Below are 19,652 nucleotides of genomic sequence, written 5' to 3'. Positions count from 1 at the left end.
AAAGAGAAAATTTCAAATGATTCTGTGATTTAATGTAGCAATTAGGCAGGGGGAAAAAAACATAAAAGAAAGAGAAAGGAAGAGACCAAATCTTCAAAACAGATGTAAAAGTGACAAACCATCATTGTTTCAGTCTGTTAGGGCCAGTGGTGTTGCCGGAGTCTCTTTGTAAGACTCTCAGGCACTCCTGCTCACTGCCCAGGTACTGCAGCAGAAAGAAATTCTGAGAGAGCTTTGGAGACCCAGAAGTATGCTTGCTTGTACAACAGAAAGTGAAGACTTTCCAGAAGAATAATGCATGTCACAGGAACCTGAGTTCAAGTTCTTGGGTATTATTGAGTAAGACTCTTATTTTTAAATGTTATTTTGAAGGCTAAAGTTTAATACTAAAAAATATAAAGAAGAAATGTTTCTAAAATACCAGTGGGATTTTCTGAAATGTATACACATTACACGTATATTTACTAGTAAAGTATATAATGTGCTATCTATCCATAGGCTTCCCTGGTGGCTCAGTGGTAAAAACCTGCCTGCCAATGCAGAAGACTCAGGTTCGATCCCTGGGTCAGTAAGAACCCCTGGAGAAGTAAGTGACAATCCACTCCAGTATTCTTGTCTGGAAAATCCCATGGACAGAGGAGCCTGAAGGGCTTCAGTCCATAGGTTAGTACACACTCACACACCTATCCGTACAGACAGTTCAGTTCATTTCAATCTCTCAGTCATGTCTGACTCTTTGCAACCCCATGAACCGCAGCACTACAGGTCTCCCTGTCCATCACCAACTCCTGGAGTTCACCCAAACCCATGTCCATTGAGTTGGTGATGCCATCCAACCATCTCATCCTCTGTTGTCCCCTTCTCCTCCTGCCTTCAATCTTTCCCAGCATCAGGGTCTTTTCAAATGAGTCAGATCTTCACATCAGGTGGCCAAAGTATTGGAGTTTCAGCTTCAACATCAGTCCTACCAATGAACACCCAGGACTGATTTCCTTTAGGACGGACTGGTTGGATCTCCTTGCAGTCCAAGGGACTCTCAAGAGTCTTCTCCAACACCACAGTTCAAAAGCATCAATTCTTTGGTGCTCAGCTTTCTTCACAGTCCAACTCTCACATCCGTACAGATAGAATATTAGAAAAACAATTTTTTCTTGATTTTTTAAACATAAAAACACAAGTGTCAATTACATTCCTTTGTTTCCATTTCTCAATTATCATACATTATCCCAAAGCTCCATGATGACTTTATAGTCCACCATTGCTCTGGGAATTTGAAAATTCAAAAATAAATCTTCAAGATTTATTTATATGTCAGAAAATAAGTGCAGGATATTTTAAGTGGATATTTTAATGTTCTTAGAACATTAGACAGATGGGTTGATTTAACTTACATGGGAACACAATCAGCAGCTCATTTGCATACTGTTATTTAAAACTGAAAAAAAAGTCATTGAATTAATGGGATGATTATATTTTTAGCAATCAAGGATGGGTTACTTGAATTGTATGCACTGTATATAAAATTTCTTTTTAATATTAAATTCCAAACTAAATTCTAAATTCTAAATTTAGAAAAATGGTAACCTAAACCCTGTATAAGAGACTGCAAAAGAGACATAGGCATTTAGAACAGTCTTTGGGACTCTGTGGGAGAGGGTGAAGGTGGAATGATTGGAGAGAATGGAATTGTAGCATGTATATTATCATAAGTGACCAGTCCAGGTTCGACGCATAAATTTTCCTCTGTTCAAAAAAAAATAAAAAAATAAATTCCAAACTAACTTAGAAAAAAATGCTTGTTGAGAAAATTTGACCTACAATGTAGTTGCTGTCAGAATAGAGAAAAGAATGGGTACCCCTGTGTCTACAGAGCCAGAGGTAAGAAAATGGGAGAGGGAATACCGGTTACATAAGACCAAAAGAAAAGGGAATCTGAATGGCATAAGCAGAAACTGAAGCTATAGGAATATCATTATCTCAACCATTTTGAAAGGACATAAATTAAATGGGAGGAATTCATTTTACTTGCATATAGAAAAGGACATTCACATGACAAGTATATACCTTCCTTTTTGCATCAGTCCCCAATATCTTCACTAATATCCTTACTATTTGACTTTAGCTGCCTGAGTTTGATAATGAATTCACCAAAAGAAATTTCCAGTGACAGGAAAAGATAGATTTACAATTTTCCCTTGAGATCTCAAATATAAATTCATTATTTCTTAACCCTCAAAGTTGTAGGTGCTTTCCATTTTTACAAATACATTTTTCTCTGACTTGTCTACCACTGGATATTACAAACAAATTTTAGTTATTTTTCATAAAAGGCCATGCATTAAAATCTCACTTCAGTGATTAAGCCTTACAACAGAAGGAACTCTGTTCCAATTACTACTGGGTTCTTCACCAAGTGTTTTATTCATCAAACTCTTCCTGTGGTGCTAAAGTTCTAACCTGTTCAGTGTATTCTTGCCCTTTTAGGATATTTTTTACTCTTTGATAGCTCCCTTTTCTGAAGAATTCTTTCACTTAAGCAATCCTGGCTTATTTTAGCAAAAATTTTATCCTCACTAGGCAAAAAAACTTACTGAAGCCACCACCTGTTGAACATTTTCAATTTCCACTATTTCCTCTCAATAAAAAGCTTACCAGAAATACAATAATTCTGAAAGTGTTCTCTCTGGTTCTTTGTTTAATGTCTGAAAATTTTTCCACTGATGTATTATTTCTTTTGATAGTATACATTCTATTACTGCATTTTACTACTGCCAAATCGAATGCAGATGCTTTCAGTATAGAAGCTACATATACCCCAGGTCTCTTTCCTAATCAGAATTCTTCGTGGGACTTTCATTTTCAAACTGTTGATCCAAGAGTGTTTGGCCTTGTCTCTATGACTTATCAGTTCTCTATAAAATTAATTTCCCTCTTTAAAGGTAAAACACTGACATTATTACAGAATGGCCTTTCTATATCATCACAATCACTATTCTTTTACATTTGTCATCACTCAAATCACTGTTTCAAATACACACCCCTAATACATCATACAGACATCATCAGGTTGGGTGTAACATTACTTCCTGAGTACTTCTTTAACTTCCTGTCTCCACCCATGAGTTATCAATATTCACCATATTTTCCCCATCCGTAGGTTCATTGCTGATTTGTTTTTACCCATTTTCTATCCTTAATTAGGCCAAAACAAAAACCATGTTCTCAACCTTCTCAGCTACAAAAACTTCAAAAATCTATCTACAGTGATGTAGTGAGAAAAATAACAAAGGAAAAACAACCCCACTCTAAATGTTGAAAATTCCCATTAGCTCATTGTAGTAGGCTGAATGCTGTGCTGTTCTTAGTTGCTCAGTCGTATCCGACTCTTTGTGACCCCAAGGACTACAGCCTGCCAGGCTCCTCTGTCCATGGGGATTCTCCAGGCAAGAATACTGGAGTGCACTGCCATGCCCTCCTCCAGGGGATCTTCCCAACCCAGGGATCGAACCCAGGTATCCCACATTGCAGGCATATTCTTTACCATCTGAGCCACCAGGGAAGCCCAGGGAAGGTTGAATGGTGACCCTCTGAAAGATATGCCCATGTCCCAGAATCTGTGAATTTGACTTCATTCGGAAAAAGCAACTTTGCAGATTATTCAAGTTAAGGAGTCTCAGATGAAATCATCTGAGATGATCCAGGTGGCAGGTTTCCTTGGAAGAGATGGAAGTGAAGACACAAAGGACAAGGCCACGTGAAGAGGGAGGCAGAGACTTCAGCTCTGCAGTCACAGTCAAGCAATGCCTGGAGTCACTAAAAGCTGGAGGAGTGAGAAAAGATTGTCTCCTAGAGACTTTAGAACAACACAGCCCTGCCAACACCTTGATTTCGGACTTCTGGCTTCCAGACCCATGAGAGAATAAATTTATGCTTTTTTAAGCCACCCAGTTTATGACAGTGTGTTATAGCAACCTTAGAAAACTGATAAACCTACCATGAGTTTAGAGTTCATTAGAATGAGAACACTCAAGTTGAAACCACTGAATGCAAATACTTGACAGGAATCACCAAATTTGAGTCCCCTGATGGTTCATTCATTCAGTAAATATTGAACACCAATATTTGCCAGGACTTGTGCCAATTGTGGGCTTCCTTGGTAGCTCAAACAGTAAAGAATCTGCCTGCATACAATCACCAAGGACATAGAAAAAGTAAAGAATAAGCAAACAAACATGAATAACACAATTACTGAAATTAAAAATACTCTAGAAGGAACCAATATCAGAATAGCTGAGGCAGAAGAATGGATAAGTGAGCTGGAGGATAGAATGGTGGAAATAACTGCTGAAGAGCAGACTAAAGGAAAAGGAATGAAAAGAATTGAGGATACCCTCAGAGACCTTTGGGACAATATTAAATATACCAACATTCCAGTTGTAGGGGTCCCAGAGGAAGAAGAAAGAAAGAAAAGCACTGAGAAAAATTTTGAAGAAATTATAGTTGAAAACTTTCCCAAAATGGGAAAGGAAATATTCAATCAAGTCCAAGAACCACAGAGAGTCCCTTTCAGATTAAACCCAAGGAGAAACACATCAAGACACATATTAATCAAGCTAACAAAGAAAGAATATTAAAAGCAGCAAGGGAAAAGCAAAAAGTAACATACAAGGGAAAACCCATATGATTAACAGTGGATCTTTCAGCAGAAACTCTACAGGCCAGAAGGGAATGGCAGGATATATTTAAAGTACTGAAAGAGAAAAATCTACAACCAAGATTACTATACCCCACAAAGATGTCACTCAAAATTAATGGAGAAATCAAAAGCTTTATGGACAAGCAGAAGTTAAGAGAATTCAGCAACACCAGCACTGCAACAAATACTGAAGGGACTTACATATCCAGTAAACACAGAAAGGAAAGACCTACAAAAATAAATCCCAAATCAATCAAGAAAACGCCAATAGGAACATTCAGTTCAATTCAGTTCAGTCGCTCAGTCGTGTCTGACTCTCCGCAACCCCATGAACATATGTAGTGATAATTACCTTAAATGTAAATGGATTAAATGCATCAACCAAAAGATACAGACTGATTGAATGGATAGAAAACTAAGACACATATATACGCTGCCTACATGAGACCCACTTCAGACCTACAGACATATACAGATTGAAAATAAAAGGATGGAAAAAGATATTCCATGCATATGAAAACCAAAAGAAAGCTGGAGTGGCAATTCTTATTTCAGACAAAAAAAGACTTTAAAATAAAGAATATTATAAGAGACAAAGAAGGACACTACATAATGATCAAGGGTTCAGTCCAAGAAGAAGACATCACAAGTGTCTATGCACCCAACATAGGAGCACCTCAATATACAAGGTAAGGACTAACAGGTGTAAGAGGAGAAAGCCACAGCAACACAATAATAGTAGGGGACTTTAATACCCCACTTTCACCAATGGACAGATCATCAAAACAGAGAACAATAAGGAAACACAAACCCTAAATGAAACATTAGACCAAATGGACCTAATTGACATCTTCAGGACGTTCCATCCAAATGCAGAAGGCTACACTTTTTTCTCAAGTGCACGTGGAACATTCTTCAGGAAAGACCACATCCTGGGTCACAAACCAAGCCTCAGTAAATTTAAGAAAATAGAGATCGTATCAAATATCTTCTCTGACTACAATGCTATGAGACTAGATATCAACTACAGGGGAAAAAAGCAAAAATCACAAACTCATGGAGATTAAAAAATACATTAATAACAAAGAGGTTACTGAAGAAATAAGAAAGGAAATCAAAAGATTCCTAGAAACAAATGACAATGAAAACATGATGACCCAAAACCTATGGGATTCAGCAAAAGCAGTTCTAAGAGGGAGGTTTATAGCAATACAATCATACCTCAACAAACGAGAAAAGCATCGAATAGACAGCCTAACTCTACATTTAAAGTAGCTGAAAAAGAACAACAACAACAAAAAAAAAAAAAGTCAGCAGAAGGAAGGAGATCACAAAAATCAGAGTAGAAATAAATGAAAAAGAAATGAAAACAATAGCAAAGATTAACAAAACTAAAAGTTAGTTTTTTGAGAAGATAAACAAAATTGACAAACCACTAACCAGACTCATCAAGGAAAAAAGGGAGAAAAATCAAATCAACAAAATTAGAAATGAAAAAGGAAATGTTACAACAGACAACACAGAAATACAAAGGATCATAAGAGAATATTATGAGCAACTATAGCTAATAAAATGGACAACCTAGAGGAAATGGACAGACACTTAGAAAAGATCTGCCTCCCAAGACTGAGCCAGGAAGAAACAGAGATTATGAACAGTTACAAACAGTGAAACTGAAGCAGTGATCAAAAATCTCCCAAAAAACAAAAGCCCAGGACCAGATGGCTTCACAGGGGAATTCTATCAAACATTGAGAGAAGAGCTAATACCTATTTTCCTGAAACTCTTCCAAAATATTGCAGAGGAAGGAACACTTGCAAACTCATTCTACGAGGCCACAATCACCCTGATAACAAAACCAGGCAAAGACAATATGAGAAAAGAAAATTACAGGCCAATATCACTGATGAACATATAAGAAAAAATCGTCAACAAAATTCTAGCAAACAGAATCCAAGAACACATTAAAAAGTTCACACACCATGATCAAGTTGGGTTTATTCCAGGGATGCAAAGATTCTTCGATATACACAAATCAATCAATGTGATACCCGCATATCAACAAAAAGATAAAAACCATATGATCTTCTCAATAGATGCAGAAAAAGCCTTCAACAAAATTCAGCATCCATTTATGATAAAAAAAAAAACGCTTCAAAAAATAAGCATAGAAGGAACCTACCTCAACACAGTAAAGGCCATATATGAAAAGTCCACAGCAAACATTATTCTCAATGGTGAAAAGCGAAAAGCTTTTCCCTCTAAGATGAGGAACAAGACAAGGGTGTCAACTTTCACCACTATTATTCAACATACTTTTGGAAGTCCTCGGAGAGGGCAATGGCAAGCCACTCCAGTACTCTTGCCTAGAAAATCCCATGGATGGAGGAGCCTGGTAGGCTGCAGTCCGTGGGGTCGCTAAGGGTCGGATACGACTGAGTGACTTCACTTTCACTTTTCACTTTCACACATTGGAGAAGGAAATGGCAACCCACTCCAGTGTTCTTGCCTGGAGAATCCCAGGGACAGGGGAGCCTGGTGGGCTGCCATCTATGGGGTCGCACAGAGTCGGACACGACTGAAGTGACTTAGCAGCAGCAGCACCTATGGCAACTAGAGAAGAAAAATAAAAGGAATCCAGGTCAGAAAAGAAGAAGTAAAACTCTCACTGTTTTCAGATGACATGATACTATACATAGAAAACCCAAAAGAAACTATCAGAAAATTACTAAAGCTAATCAACAAATTCAGCAAAGTCACAGGATACAAGGTCAATACACAGAAATCACTTGCACTCCTATATACTAACAATGAAAAATCAGAAATAGATGTTAAGGATCAATACCATTCACCATTGCAACAAAAAGAATAAAATATCTAGGAATAAACCTTTCTAAGGAGACAAAAGACCTGCATATGGAAAACCATAAGACACTGATGAAAGACATCAAAGATGACATAAACAGATGGAGAGATAGTCCATGTTCCTGGGTAGGAAGAATCAATATTGTGAAAATGACTATACTACCAAATGCAATCTACAGATTCAATGCAATCCCTATCATATTACCAATGGCATTTTTCACAGAACTAGAACAAAAAATTTCACAATTCATATGAAACACAAAAGACCCCAAATAGCCAAAGCAGTCTTGAGAAAGAAGAATGGAGCTGGAAAAATCAAACTTCCTGACTTCAGGCTATACCACAAAGCTACAGTCATCAAGACAATATGGTACTAGCACAAAAACAGAAATACAGACTAATGGAACAAGACAGAGAGCCCAGAGATAAACCCATGTACCTATGGGTACCTTATTTTTGATAATAGATGTTATAGTGAAGTTGCTCAGTCATGTCCAACTCTTTGTGATCCCATGGACTGTAGCCTACCAGGCTCCTCTGTCCATGGGATTTTCCAGGCAAGAGTACTGGAGTGGGTTGCCATTTCCTTCTCCAGGGGATCTTCCTGACCCAGGGATCAAACCCGGGTCTCCCACATTGTAGGCAGACGCTTTACCACCTGAGCCACCAGGGATATATTTTGGACAAAGGACACAGGAATATACAATGGAGCAAAGACAGCTTCTTCAATAAATGGTGCTGGGAAAACTGGACAGCTATATGCAAAAGAATGAAATTAGATTACTACCTAACACCATACACAAAGATAAACTCAAAATGGATTAAGACCTAAATGTAAGACCAGAAACTATTAAACTCTTAGAGGAGAACATAGGCAGAACATTCGATGATACAAATCAAAGCAAGATCTTCTATGACCCACCTCCTAGAGTAATGTCAATAAAACTAAACAAGTGGGACCTGATTAAACTTAAAAGCTTTTGCACAGCAAAGGAAGCTGGTATTTTTTCACTTGTCTTTCAACCCTTGTTTTTTCAACAAGGTGAAAAGACAACCCTCAGAATGGAAGAAAATAATAGCAAAGGAAACAACTGATAAAGAATTAATTTTCAGAATATACAAGCAGCTCATACCGCTCAATACCAGAAAAGCAAACAACCCAATCAAGAAGTTCTCCAAAGAAGACATACAGGTGGTTAACAAGCACATGAAAAGATGCTCAACATTGCCCATTTTCAGAGAAATGCAAATCAAAACTACAGTGAGATACCACCTCACACCAGTCAGAATGGCCATTATCAAAAGTCTACAAACAATAAATGCTGGAGAAGGTGTGAAGAAAAGGGAACCCTCTTGCATTGCTGGTGGGAATATAAACTGATACAGCCACTATGGAAGACCATATGGAGACTCCTTAAAAAGCTAGTAATGAAACCACCATATGACCCAGGAATCCCACTCCGAGGCATATACCCTAGGGAAACCAAAACTGAAAAATACACATGTACTCCAATGTTCACTGTAGCACTATTTAAAATAGCTAGAAAATGGAAGCAACCTATATGTCCATCAACAGATGAATGGATAAAGAAACTGTGGTATGTATACACAACGGAATACTACTCAGCCATAAAAAGGAATGCATTTGAATCTCTTCTAATGAGGTGGACAAAATTAGAGCCTATTGTACAGAGTGAAGTAAGTCAGAAAGAAAAATATAAATATCATATACTGACACATATATATGGAATCTGAAGAGATAGCACTGATGAATTTACTTTCAGGGCAGCAATGGAGAAACAGAAAGAGAACAGACCTATGGACACAGTGGAAGGACAGGAGAGAGAAGGGGAGATGTATAAGGAGAGGAACATAGAAATTTACAATACCATATGTTAAAACAGATAGCCAATGGGAATTTGCTGTATGACTCAGGGAACTCAAACAGGGGCTCTGTGACAGGCTGAAGGGTGGGATGGGGAGGGTGATGTGAGGGAGGGGACATGGGTGTACCTATGGCTGATTCTTGTTGATGTATGACAGAAAACCACAAAATTCTGTAAAGCAATTACTTTTCAATTTAAAAAAAATTTTTTTTAAATCTGCCTGTAATGCAAGAGACCTGGGTTCAATCCCTGGGTCAGGAAGATCCCCTATTACTGTAAATAGATGGGTAAGCAAAGAGTTGTTTCTGCCTAAATAGGGCATACATGGTTAGTATTTTAGTCCCAAACAAAACCAAAGACAACTTCAATTTCTCAAGGAAAAGAAAGCTTGGAAGTGCTTTTTAACTGTTTTCAAGTTCTTAATTATGTGTCAAATAATTAATAGCATATGAATAAGTTTTCTTCCAAACACGCAGCTTCAAGAATTAAGGAAAAAATATTTTGCCAAATATATTTTGGACTTGATTGAGTTTACGTCTTTAGGAATATGGTTGGAAGTACACAGTGAACTTAAGTATCACAATGGTGATAAAAACAAGTATACCATCATGTAAGTAAGTGCTGTTTGATTGCTTTTGAAAAGTTCGACACACTTCATGCATGTTAAGCATTTTTTTTTCACTGTGGACAGACAAATTTGTGGAATTCATGAGGTAGAATGAAACATGGAGATTTCCTTCTTAACCATACCACATGTGTTAATAATAATAACTATCGTTTACTGTGATGATTATTTTCCAGCCACTTTACAAAGTGTTGTGCACACAGGATCTCTCATCATCCCTAAAACAACCATAAAGAGGTTGACTTTCTTTGAAGTCAGACATTTACCTGCATTCCTGAGACCCTCATGCCCTTCCCAGATAAATGACCAAGGGTTTGGAAGATTCTGCAACCTCTCTCTTATTGCCCATCTATGCCTTCTCCTGGGCTTCCCAGGTGGCACTAGCAGTAAAGAACTCACCTTCCAGTGTAGGAGACATAAGAGATGAACATTCCATCCCTGGGTTGGGAAGATCCTCTGGAGAAAGCAATGGCAACCCACTCCAGTATTCTTGCCTGGAGAATCCCATGGACGGAGGAGCCTGGCAGGCTTCAGTTCATGGGGTTGCAGAGTCAGACACCACTGAGTGACTAAACCACCAGCAGCACCAAGCAACTTAGCAGCCACACGCCTTCTCCTATTCCTCCTCTCTTGCAGTTAACCATTGAAATGACCATCGCAACCCTAGAAATATGACTCAAAGTAAAGATGGATCTATGAAAATGTCTCCATTCTTCACTAGGTAGAGCTGAAGATAAAAACAATGTCAGGATTGAGGGGACTTTGCTGTAACCTCCATGCTGCCCTCAGACATACCAACACACTTGAGCTAACATATTGTTAATTTAGGTTTCATCCTTTCCTCCCCTCATCACTCTTGTTCTGTCTTATCCTGCCTATGGACGGCCCAGAGCAGTAGCGCTACTAAGTGGATTATATGTTAGAATTAGAGCAGAATTTGCTGATGGTCTGTAGTCTGATTGACCCATGGTAAAAATCTAAAAGAAGGGCCTTTAATAGAGCCTGAAGGAATTTGCTGTCACAAAGGCATATCATAAAATAAGGTCACACAACCACTAGTTTTCAAATCTCCTAAGTGTTGTTAAAATTTTAAATTCTGCTTCTCAGGCTCCACCTCAAGTCTACTGAATCAAGAGCACAGGCTTGAGGCCTGGAAATCTGCACTATTAAGATGCCCAGTTGTTTCTCATGTGCCTGAATGATGGAAACCACTCACCGAGGGAATTACCCTAAACAAGTGATTATTAAGTGCATTTATGCTTGTTTAAGAGATTTATATGGAGGGCAAGGAAGGAGAACAGAATAATCTCAATAGAGGAGGACTAGTTTCTGGCCTTATATTTACATCTTTACCTACAGCCTGTTATACAGAGTGAAGCAAGTCAGAAAAACAAAAATAAATATCATGTTAACATGTATACACACACACACACACACACATATACATATATATATATGCAATGCAGAAGACCTGGGTTGGGAAGATCCCCTAGAGAAGGGAAAGGCTACCCACTCCAGTATTCTGGTCTGGAGAATTGCATGGATTATATAGTCCATGGGTTCACAAAGAGTCTGAGCAACTGAGCAACTTTCACTTTCTTTCACTTTATGTAAGCTAGAAAAATGGTACTGATGAACCTATTTTCAGGGCAGAATAGAGACACAGATGTATAGAACAGACTTGTGGACCCAAGAGGACACAGCAGGGGAGGGAGAGGGTGAGATGAACCAGGAGTAACGCTGAAACATACACACCATCGTGTGTGAAACAGACAGCTAGTGGGAAGCTACTGTGTAACACAGGGAGCTCTACCTGCTGCTCAGTGACAACCTAGAGGAGTGAGAGGTGGGGAGCAGAGGCAGGAAGGCTCAAGGGAAGGGGATATATGAACAGTTATGGCAGATTCATGCTACTGTATGGCAGAAACCAACATAACACTGTCAAGCAATTATCTGTTAATTAAATTTTCTTTAAAAAAAAAAAAAAGCTCTAAACCAATGGAAAGAAAAATGTATTAGAATTCCAAAGACTTGGTTCTGTGCTCAACTCCACTATTCATTCATTGATTTGTCCAAAATATATTAACAACCCGCATGCTGCATGCTGAGTCACTTCAGTCGTGTCTGACTCTTGCCACGCCATGGATTGTAGCCCACTAGGCTCCTCTATATAAGTGTTTTTCCAGAGAAGAACACTGGAGTAGATTGCCATTTTCTCTCCAGGGTATCTGCCTGACCCAGGGATCAAACTGGTGTTTCCCATGTTTCTTGCATGGCAGGCAGAGTCTTTACCCACTGAGCCATCTGGGAAGCATTTAACTACCTCAGTTCAGTTCTGTGGCTCAGTCGTGTCTGACTCTTTGCAACCCTGTGGACTGAAGCATAGGCTTTCCTGTCCATCACCAACTCTCGGAGCATGCTCAAACTCATGTCCATCAAGTCAGTGATGCCATCCAACCATCTCATTCTCTGTCGACCCCTTCTCCTCCAGCCTTCAATCTTTCCCAGCATCAGGGTATTTTCCAAGGAGTCAGTTCTTCGCATCAGGTGGCCAAAGTATTGGAGTTTCAGCTTCAGCATCAGTCCTTCCATTGAATATTCAGGACTGATCTCCTTTAGGATGGACTGGTTGGATCTCCTTGTAGTCCAACAGACCCTCAAGAGTCTTCTCCAACACCACAGTTCAAGAGAATCAATTCTTTGGTGCTCAGTTTTCTTTATAGTCCAACTCTCACATCCACACATGACTACTGGAAAAGCTATAGCTTTGATTAGACAGATATTGTCAGCAAAGTAATGTCTCTGTATTTTAATATGTTGTGTAGGTTGGTCACGGCTTTTCTTCCAAGGAGCAAGCATCTTTAAATTTCATGTATGCAGTCATCATCTGCAGTGATTTTGGATCCCAAAAAAAAATAAAGACTGACACTGTTTCCACTGTTTCCCCATCTATTTGGCATGAAGTGATGAGACCAGATGCCATGATGTTTGTTTATTCAATGTTGAGTTTTAAACCAGCTTTTTCACTCTCCTCTTTCACTTTCATCAAGAAGTTCATTAGTTTTTCTTCACTTTCTGCCATAAGGGTGGTGTCATCTGCATAACTGAGATTATTGATATTTCTCCCAGCAATCTTGATTCCAGCTTGTGCTTCATCCAGTCTGGCATTTCTCATGATATACTCTGCGTATAAGTTAAATAAGCACAGTGACAATATACAGCCTTGACATACTCCTTTACCAATATGGAACGAGTCTTTTGTTCCATGTCCAGTTCTAACTGTTGCTTCTTGACCTGCATACAGATTTCTCAGGAAGCAGGTCAGGTGGTCTGGTAGTCCCATTTCATGAAGAATTTTCCAGTTTGTTGTGATAGACACAGTCAAAAGCTTTGATGTAAACAATAAAACAGAAGTAGATATTTTTCTGGAACTCTCTTGCTTTTTTGATGACCCAATGGATGTTGGCAGTTTGATCTCTGGTTCCTCTGTCTTTCCTAAATCCAGTCTGAACATATGAAATTTCACGGTTCATGATCTTTGAAGTCTGGCTTGGAGAATTTTGAGCACTACTTTACTGGTGTGTGAGATGAGTGCAATTGTGTGGTAGTTTGAGCATTCTCTGGCATTGCCTTTCTTTGGGATTGGAATGAAAACTCATTTTTTCAAGTCCTATGGCCACTGCTGAGTTTTCCAAATTTGCTGGCATATTGAGTGCAGCACTTTCACAGCATCATCTTTTAGGATTTGAAATAGCTCAATTGGAATTCCATCACCTCCATTAGCTTTGTTGGTCATGATGCTTCCTAAGGCCCACTTGACTTCACATTCCAGGATGTCTGACTCTAGGTGAGTGATCACACCATCATGGTTATCTGGGTCATGAAGATCTTTCTTGTATAGTTCTTCTGTGTATTGCTCTTCAGTGTATTCTCTTCTTAATATCTTCTGCTTCTGTTAGGTCCATACAATTTCTGTCCTTTATTGTGCCCATCTTTGCATGAAATGTTCCCTTGGTATCTCTAATTTTCTTGACGAGATCTCTAGTCTTTCCCATTCTATTGTTTTCCTCTGTTTCTTTGCACTGATCACTGAGGAAGGCTTTCTTATCTCTCCTTGCTATTCTTTGGAACTCTGCATTCAAATGGGTATATCTTTTCTTTTCTCATTTGCCTTTAGTATCTCATCTTTTCACAGCTATTTGTAAGGCCTTCTCAGACAACCATTTTGGCTTTTTGTATTTCTTTTTTCTTAGGGATGGTCTTGATCCCTGTCTCCTATACAATGTCACGAACCTCCATCCATAGTTCTTCTGGCACTCTATCAATCGGATCTAATCCCTTAAATCTATTTGTCACCTCCACTGTGTAATCATAAGGGATTTGATTTAGGTCATACCTGAATGGTCTAGTGGTTTTCCCTACTGTCTTCAATTTAAGCCTAAATTTGGCAATAAGGAGTTCATAATCTGAGCCATAGTTGGCTCCTGTTCTTGTTTTTGCTGACTGTATAGAACTTCTCCATCTTTGGCTGCAAAGATTATAATCAATCTGATTTCAGTACTGACCATCTGGTGACGTCCATGTGTAGAGCCTTCTCTTATGTTGTTGGAAGAGGGTGTTTGCTATAACCAATGCATCCTCTTGGCAAAACTCTGTTAGCCTTTGCCCTGCTTCATTTTGTACTCCAAGGCCAAATTTGCCTATTATTTTAGGTATCTCTTGTAGGTCTTCATAGAACTGTTCAACTTCAGCTTCTTCAGTATTACTGTTTGGGGCATAGATTTGGATTACTGTGATACTGCATGGCTTACCTTGGAAATGAACAGAGATCATTTGGTCATTTTTGAGATTGCACTCAAGAACTGCATTTCGGACTCTTGTTGACCGAGTCAACAAATCCCTCCATTTCTTCTAAGGGATTCTTGCCCACAGTAGTAGATATAATGATCATCTGAATTAAATTCACCCATTCCAGTCCATTTTAGTTCGCTGATTCCTAAAATGTTGATGCTTACTCTTGCCATCTCCTGTTTGACCATTTCTAATTTACCTTGATTCATGGACCTAACATTCCAGGTTCCTATGCAATATTGCTCTTTACAGCATCAGACTTTACTTCCATCACCAGTCACATCCACAACTGGACACTGTTTTCACTTTGGCTCCATTTCTACATCTTTCTGGAGTTATTTCGCCACTCTTCTCCAGTAGCATACTGGAAACCTACCTATCTGTGGAGTTCATCTTTCAGTGTCATATCTTTTTGCCTTTTCATACTGCTCATGTAGCAAACACTGAACTAGGCTCTGGGGATACAGCAGTAGGCAAATCCCTAGACTCAATGGCCTGTAAGATAGACAGACAATAACAAATAAATACATGCTGTTGGGTAAAATATAAGTAATCTGAAGAAAAACAGAGTTGGGGATAACAAGTGATGAGAGTGATACTATTTAATATAGGGTGGTCAGATCTGAAAAGTGAGGGAAATGAGGGACCAAACCACGTAAGTATCTAGAGAAAGCATCCAGGCTGGTGGAACAGCAAGTGGAAAGCTTTGAGGAAACATGTCTGTTGCAGACAAGGAAGAGAAGGAAACTGGTGTGGCTGGAGCAACACCCACTGCTGCAGCGAGCAAGCTGATTACAGTGGGTTTTATTCTCTTCACTCCTTAAGCTTTATTTCCTCAACATGTATTTATAGGTTACATTGAATTTCCTGTGTTTTGACCCATGGCAGGCTTGGTCTGTGAAGTTCTAATTTAATCTTCTAAATATTAATAGAAGGGTGACTTGAGAAAGAACCAAGCTTATGCTGAAATAAATCAACCAGTTAGTTATCTACATAATCCTACTGCCAAGGTTTTAAAACCTTTCTCTGACATCTCTACCTATAAAGTCATCCTAAGAACCCATTGTATTTCAGTGACTGCTACCTTTAGTAACTTGTTCTCTTGAGATGCAGAGAGAACCCTGGAATTCTAGTTCCTAGCCAGGAACATATTTAGCAAAAGTTTTGTTTTTCAGATTAGCTAAGAGTCAACATCCTGGATGCATACTCGAAAACAGAATGACTTGGGGTTGGAGATGGAGGTGTGGAGAATGAGCTGCAATAAAATTGTGTTTCCACAAGGGAAAAAGGGAGAGGAAGAAGAAAGCCAGAGAGGTATCTTCATGTAACCAGGACTCATCATGGAATCACACTAATCAGATCCTGGGCAGATCAGAAGCAACATGAAGACAGCATGCGAACCCAAGTGTGCCCATGGAAGGTTCTGAATGACAGAATCCCTCGACTGGAGCTCAAGGATCAAAACAGAAAGGGAGAAAATCTGCTTGTATTTTCCAAGGCTGATAATCACCGTTTTGCTCTGTATATATACATGGAAAAACCATATACATATATAAACATATAAAAACCATATATATATGGTTTTCCCAGTGGTAATGTTTGGATGTGAGAGTTGGACTGTGAAGAAAGCTGAACACCGAAGTATTGATGCTTTTGAGCTGTGGTGTTGGAGAAGACTCCTGAGAGTCCCTTGGACTCCTAGGAGATCCAATGAATCCATCCTAAAGGAGACCAGTGCTGGGTGTTCATTGGAAGGACTGATGCTGAAGCTTAAACTCCAATACTTTGGCCACCTCATGCGAAGAGTTGACTCACTGGAAAAGACTCTGATGCTGGGAGGGATTGGGAGCAGGAGGAGAAGGGGATGACAGAGGATGACACGGTTAGATGGCATCACCAACTCGATGGACATGAGTTTGGGTGAACTCCGGGAGTTAGTGATGGACAGGGAGGCCTGGCATGCTATGATTCATGGGGTCGCAAAGAGTTGGACCCGACTGAGCGACTGAACTGAACTGATATTCTATATATATTGCTATATATATATATATATAAAGCTTTATGCTTTAAGTTAAATTATATGTATTAATAATATAATGATAATATAATAATATATTATTATATATATAATTTAACTTGCATTAGTGGACATTTTGGCTTCCCAGGTGGCACTAGTGGTAAATAACCTGCCTGCCAATACAGGAGACATAAGAGAAACAGGTCTGATTCCTGGTTCAGGAAAATTCCCCTGGAGGAGGGCATGGCAACCCACTCCAGTATTCTAGCCTGGAGAATCTCATGGACAGAGAAATCTGGCAGGTTAAGGTCCATATGGTTTCAAAGAGTTGGACACAACTGAAGTGACTAAGCACACACACACAGTGGACATTTTACTCACTGCCTAGCTGCTTCTTCTAGGCCTCTTCTGCCTCCCATTCCTCTTTTCTAAGAGCCCAGCAGTCTGCCTAATTTATAGCCACACAGAGTCCCATTGCCCACCATCAAAACACGTTTTAAAAAAACCCAGGCATATGTAGTTCCTTCTACTTGTGTACATGTTTATATTTAGACCATAGATTTTATTTATTAGGGGAAAATAAAAGAAAGCCTTTCAGAAATAAAAATTGACTGGAGATTACCTTCTTGGTATGAAAACAAAGAAAACCAGGATTGGGGGAGTTCAGTTCAGTTCAGTTCATTTCAGTCGCTCAGTCGTGTCCGACTCTCCGCGACCCCATGAATCATAGCACGCCAGGCCTCCCTGTCCATCACCAACTCCCGGAGTTCACTCAAACTCATGGCCACAGAGTCGGTGATGCCATCCAGCCATCTCATTCTCGGTCGTCCCCTTCTCCTCCCGCCCCCAACCCTTCCCAGCATCAGAGTCTTTCCCAGTGAGTCAACTCATCGCATGAGGTGGCCAAAGTATTGCAGTTTCAGCTTCAGCATCAGTCCTTCCAATGAACACCCAGGATCGATCTTCCCTAGAATGGACTGGTTGGATCTCCTTGCGGTACAAGGGGGTGTTAAAACTAGTTTTTTTCTGTGTAGAGTACTAAATTGAACAAAGAATAAAAACAAAAGAACAACACAAACATAATCTAATCTCTCTGGATATGGTAGAGAATCCAAGCAGGTATTCACCATATATCAAGTAATTATATTCTTGGCTATAAAGCTCATAACTACATTCTGAGAGTTGCATCAATTCAGAATTTGGGTTTCTCAGTAAGTACACTTTTAGAACCAAAAATAATCAATTGTTTAGTTGCCCTTTGCTTTGTATTGCTACAAAAAAAAAAATTCTCAAAATTATGTCACTACTGAACTCCACAGAGTGAAACTGGTTGTTTTCACTGATTTTCACAAAACTCTTGCAATGTTTCTCAAATCAAATTCAGAACACCCCTTCTTCTAGCCATGCAAAATATGAAGTTAGAAACGTCACGTGGAAAACAACATATTTTAATCCTTTTGATATTGATTTGCTCCAGAGTTCAGACCTTTGCTCCTCTTCTTCACTCTACATCCAAGCCTCTGGGGAGTTTCATCTATGTCCATAGCTGACTAAACGCAGACTCATTTCCAGCCCAGAGTCATGTATCTAATGCCTACTTGGCATCTACAAATCTTCCATGGAGGAAAGAAACAGGACAAAAGAATGAACTAACATTGTTGATGGTCCACATAGCTCCAGCAGCTCAGACTCATCTCACTCTTTGCCACCAAACTCTACCTCCTCTTACATACACATCAGGTCTTGAATGGCTCCACCTTCCTTCCACCCACCCAGCAAAACCAGAAACTGAAGAAGAGACAACATAGAGTCTTTGCTCTCCCTTCACCACACATCCAACTATTTGGAGGGCATTTCAAATTACATATCAGAAATATTTTAGATTATGATCTTTTTTCTATACCTTCACCTCCAATGCCACTGTTCAGGCCCTTTTCATTTTCCACATGGTTCTTGTAGCAACTTCAGCTCTGCTCCCTCCCCGTCATCACAGTTTCAGCCCAGTTATCCAAAACACAAATATAATAATGTCCTTCTCTTGCTAGAATCTTGTAATGACTATCAGTTATGCTCACAAAAAGTTCAAATGTTTCCAAAAAGTCCCTCATATACACCTCACACAACACCAACACTAACCTGTACACATTTCCCTGGGAATACAATACTGAAACCACAGTGCTTTTCTAAGTGCTTTTTCCGCGCCTCCAGGAAAACTCTTCCAATATTTTCCTCCTTCTCACCTTTTCAAGTGCTCCTTCTGTGCCAGCATAGTTCTACAGTAATCTTTAGCATGCTGCATTCTCTTCCTCAGAGTTGTCTTTCTGATCTTTGAGACTACAGATTCCTTGAAATTAGAAACTATGTCTTTCCCCCGCGTATCTCCAGAATCCAGCACAGTGTCAGGAACCTAGTAGGCTCTCAGAAGGATGTTGTCCAAAGTTCCTTACCCACCTGTAACACTCTTGCAATGTAGGGAGCTATGGCTATTTGAGAGGCAGTAAGGTACATGTTGGGAAGATCCCCTGGAGAAAGAAATGGTAATCCACTCCAGTATTCTTGCCTGGAGAATCCCATGGATGGAGAAGCCTGGTAGGCTACAGTCCACGGGGTCGCAAAGAGTCAGACACAACTGAACGACTGAACGGAACGGAAGGTACATGTTCCAAATTGAACTTCTGTCAGTCACTCATTTACATGTGGATCACCGAAGCA

This window comes from Moschus berezovskii, chromosome 5, assembly GCF_049115385.1.
Source record: "Moschus berezovskii isolate FMDL1 chromosome 5, NW_MosBer_1.0, whole genome shotgun sequence".
NCBI lineage: Eukaryota > Metazoa > Chordata > Mammalia > Artiodactyla > Moschidae > Moschus > Moschus berezovskii.
This window is presented reverse-complemented; position numbering follows the sequence as displayed.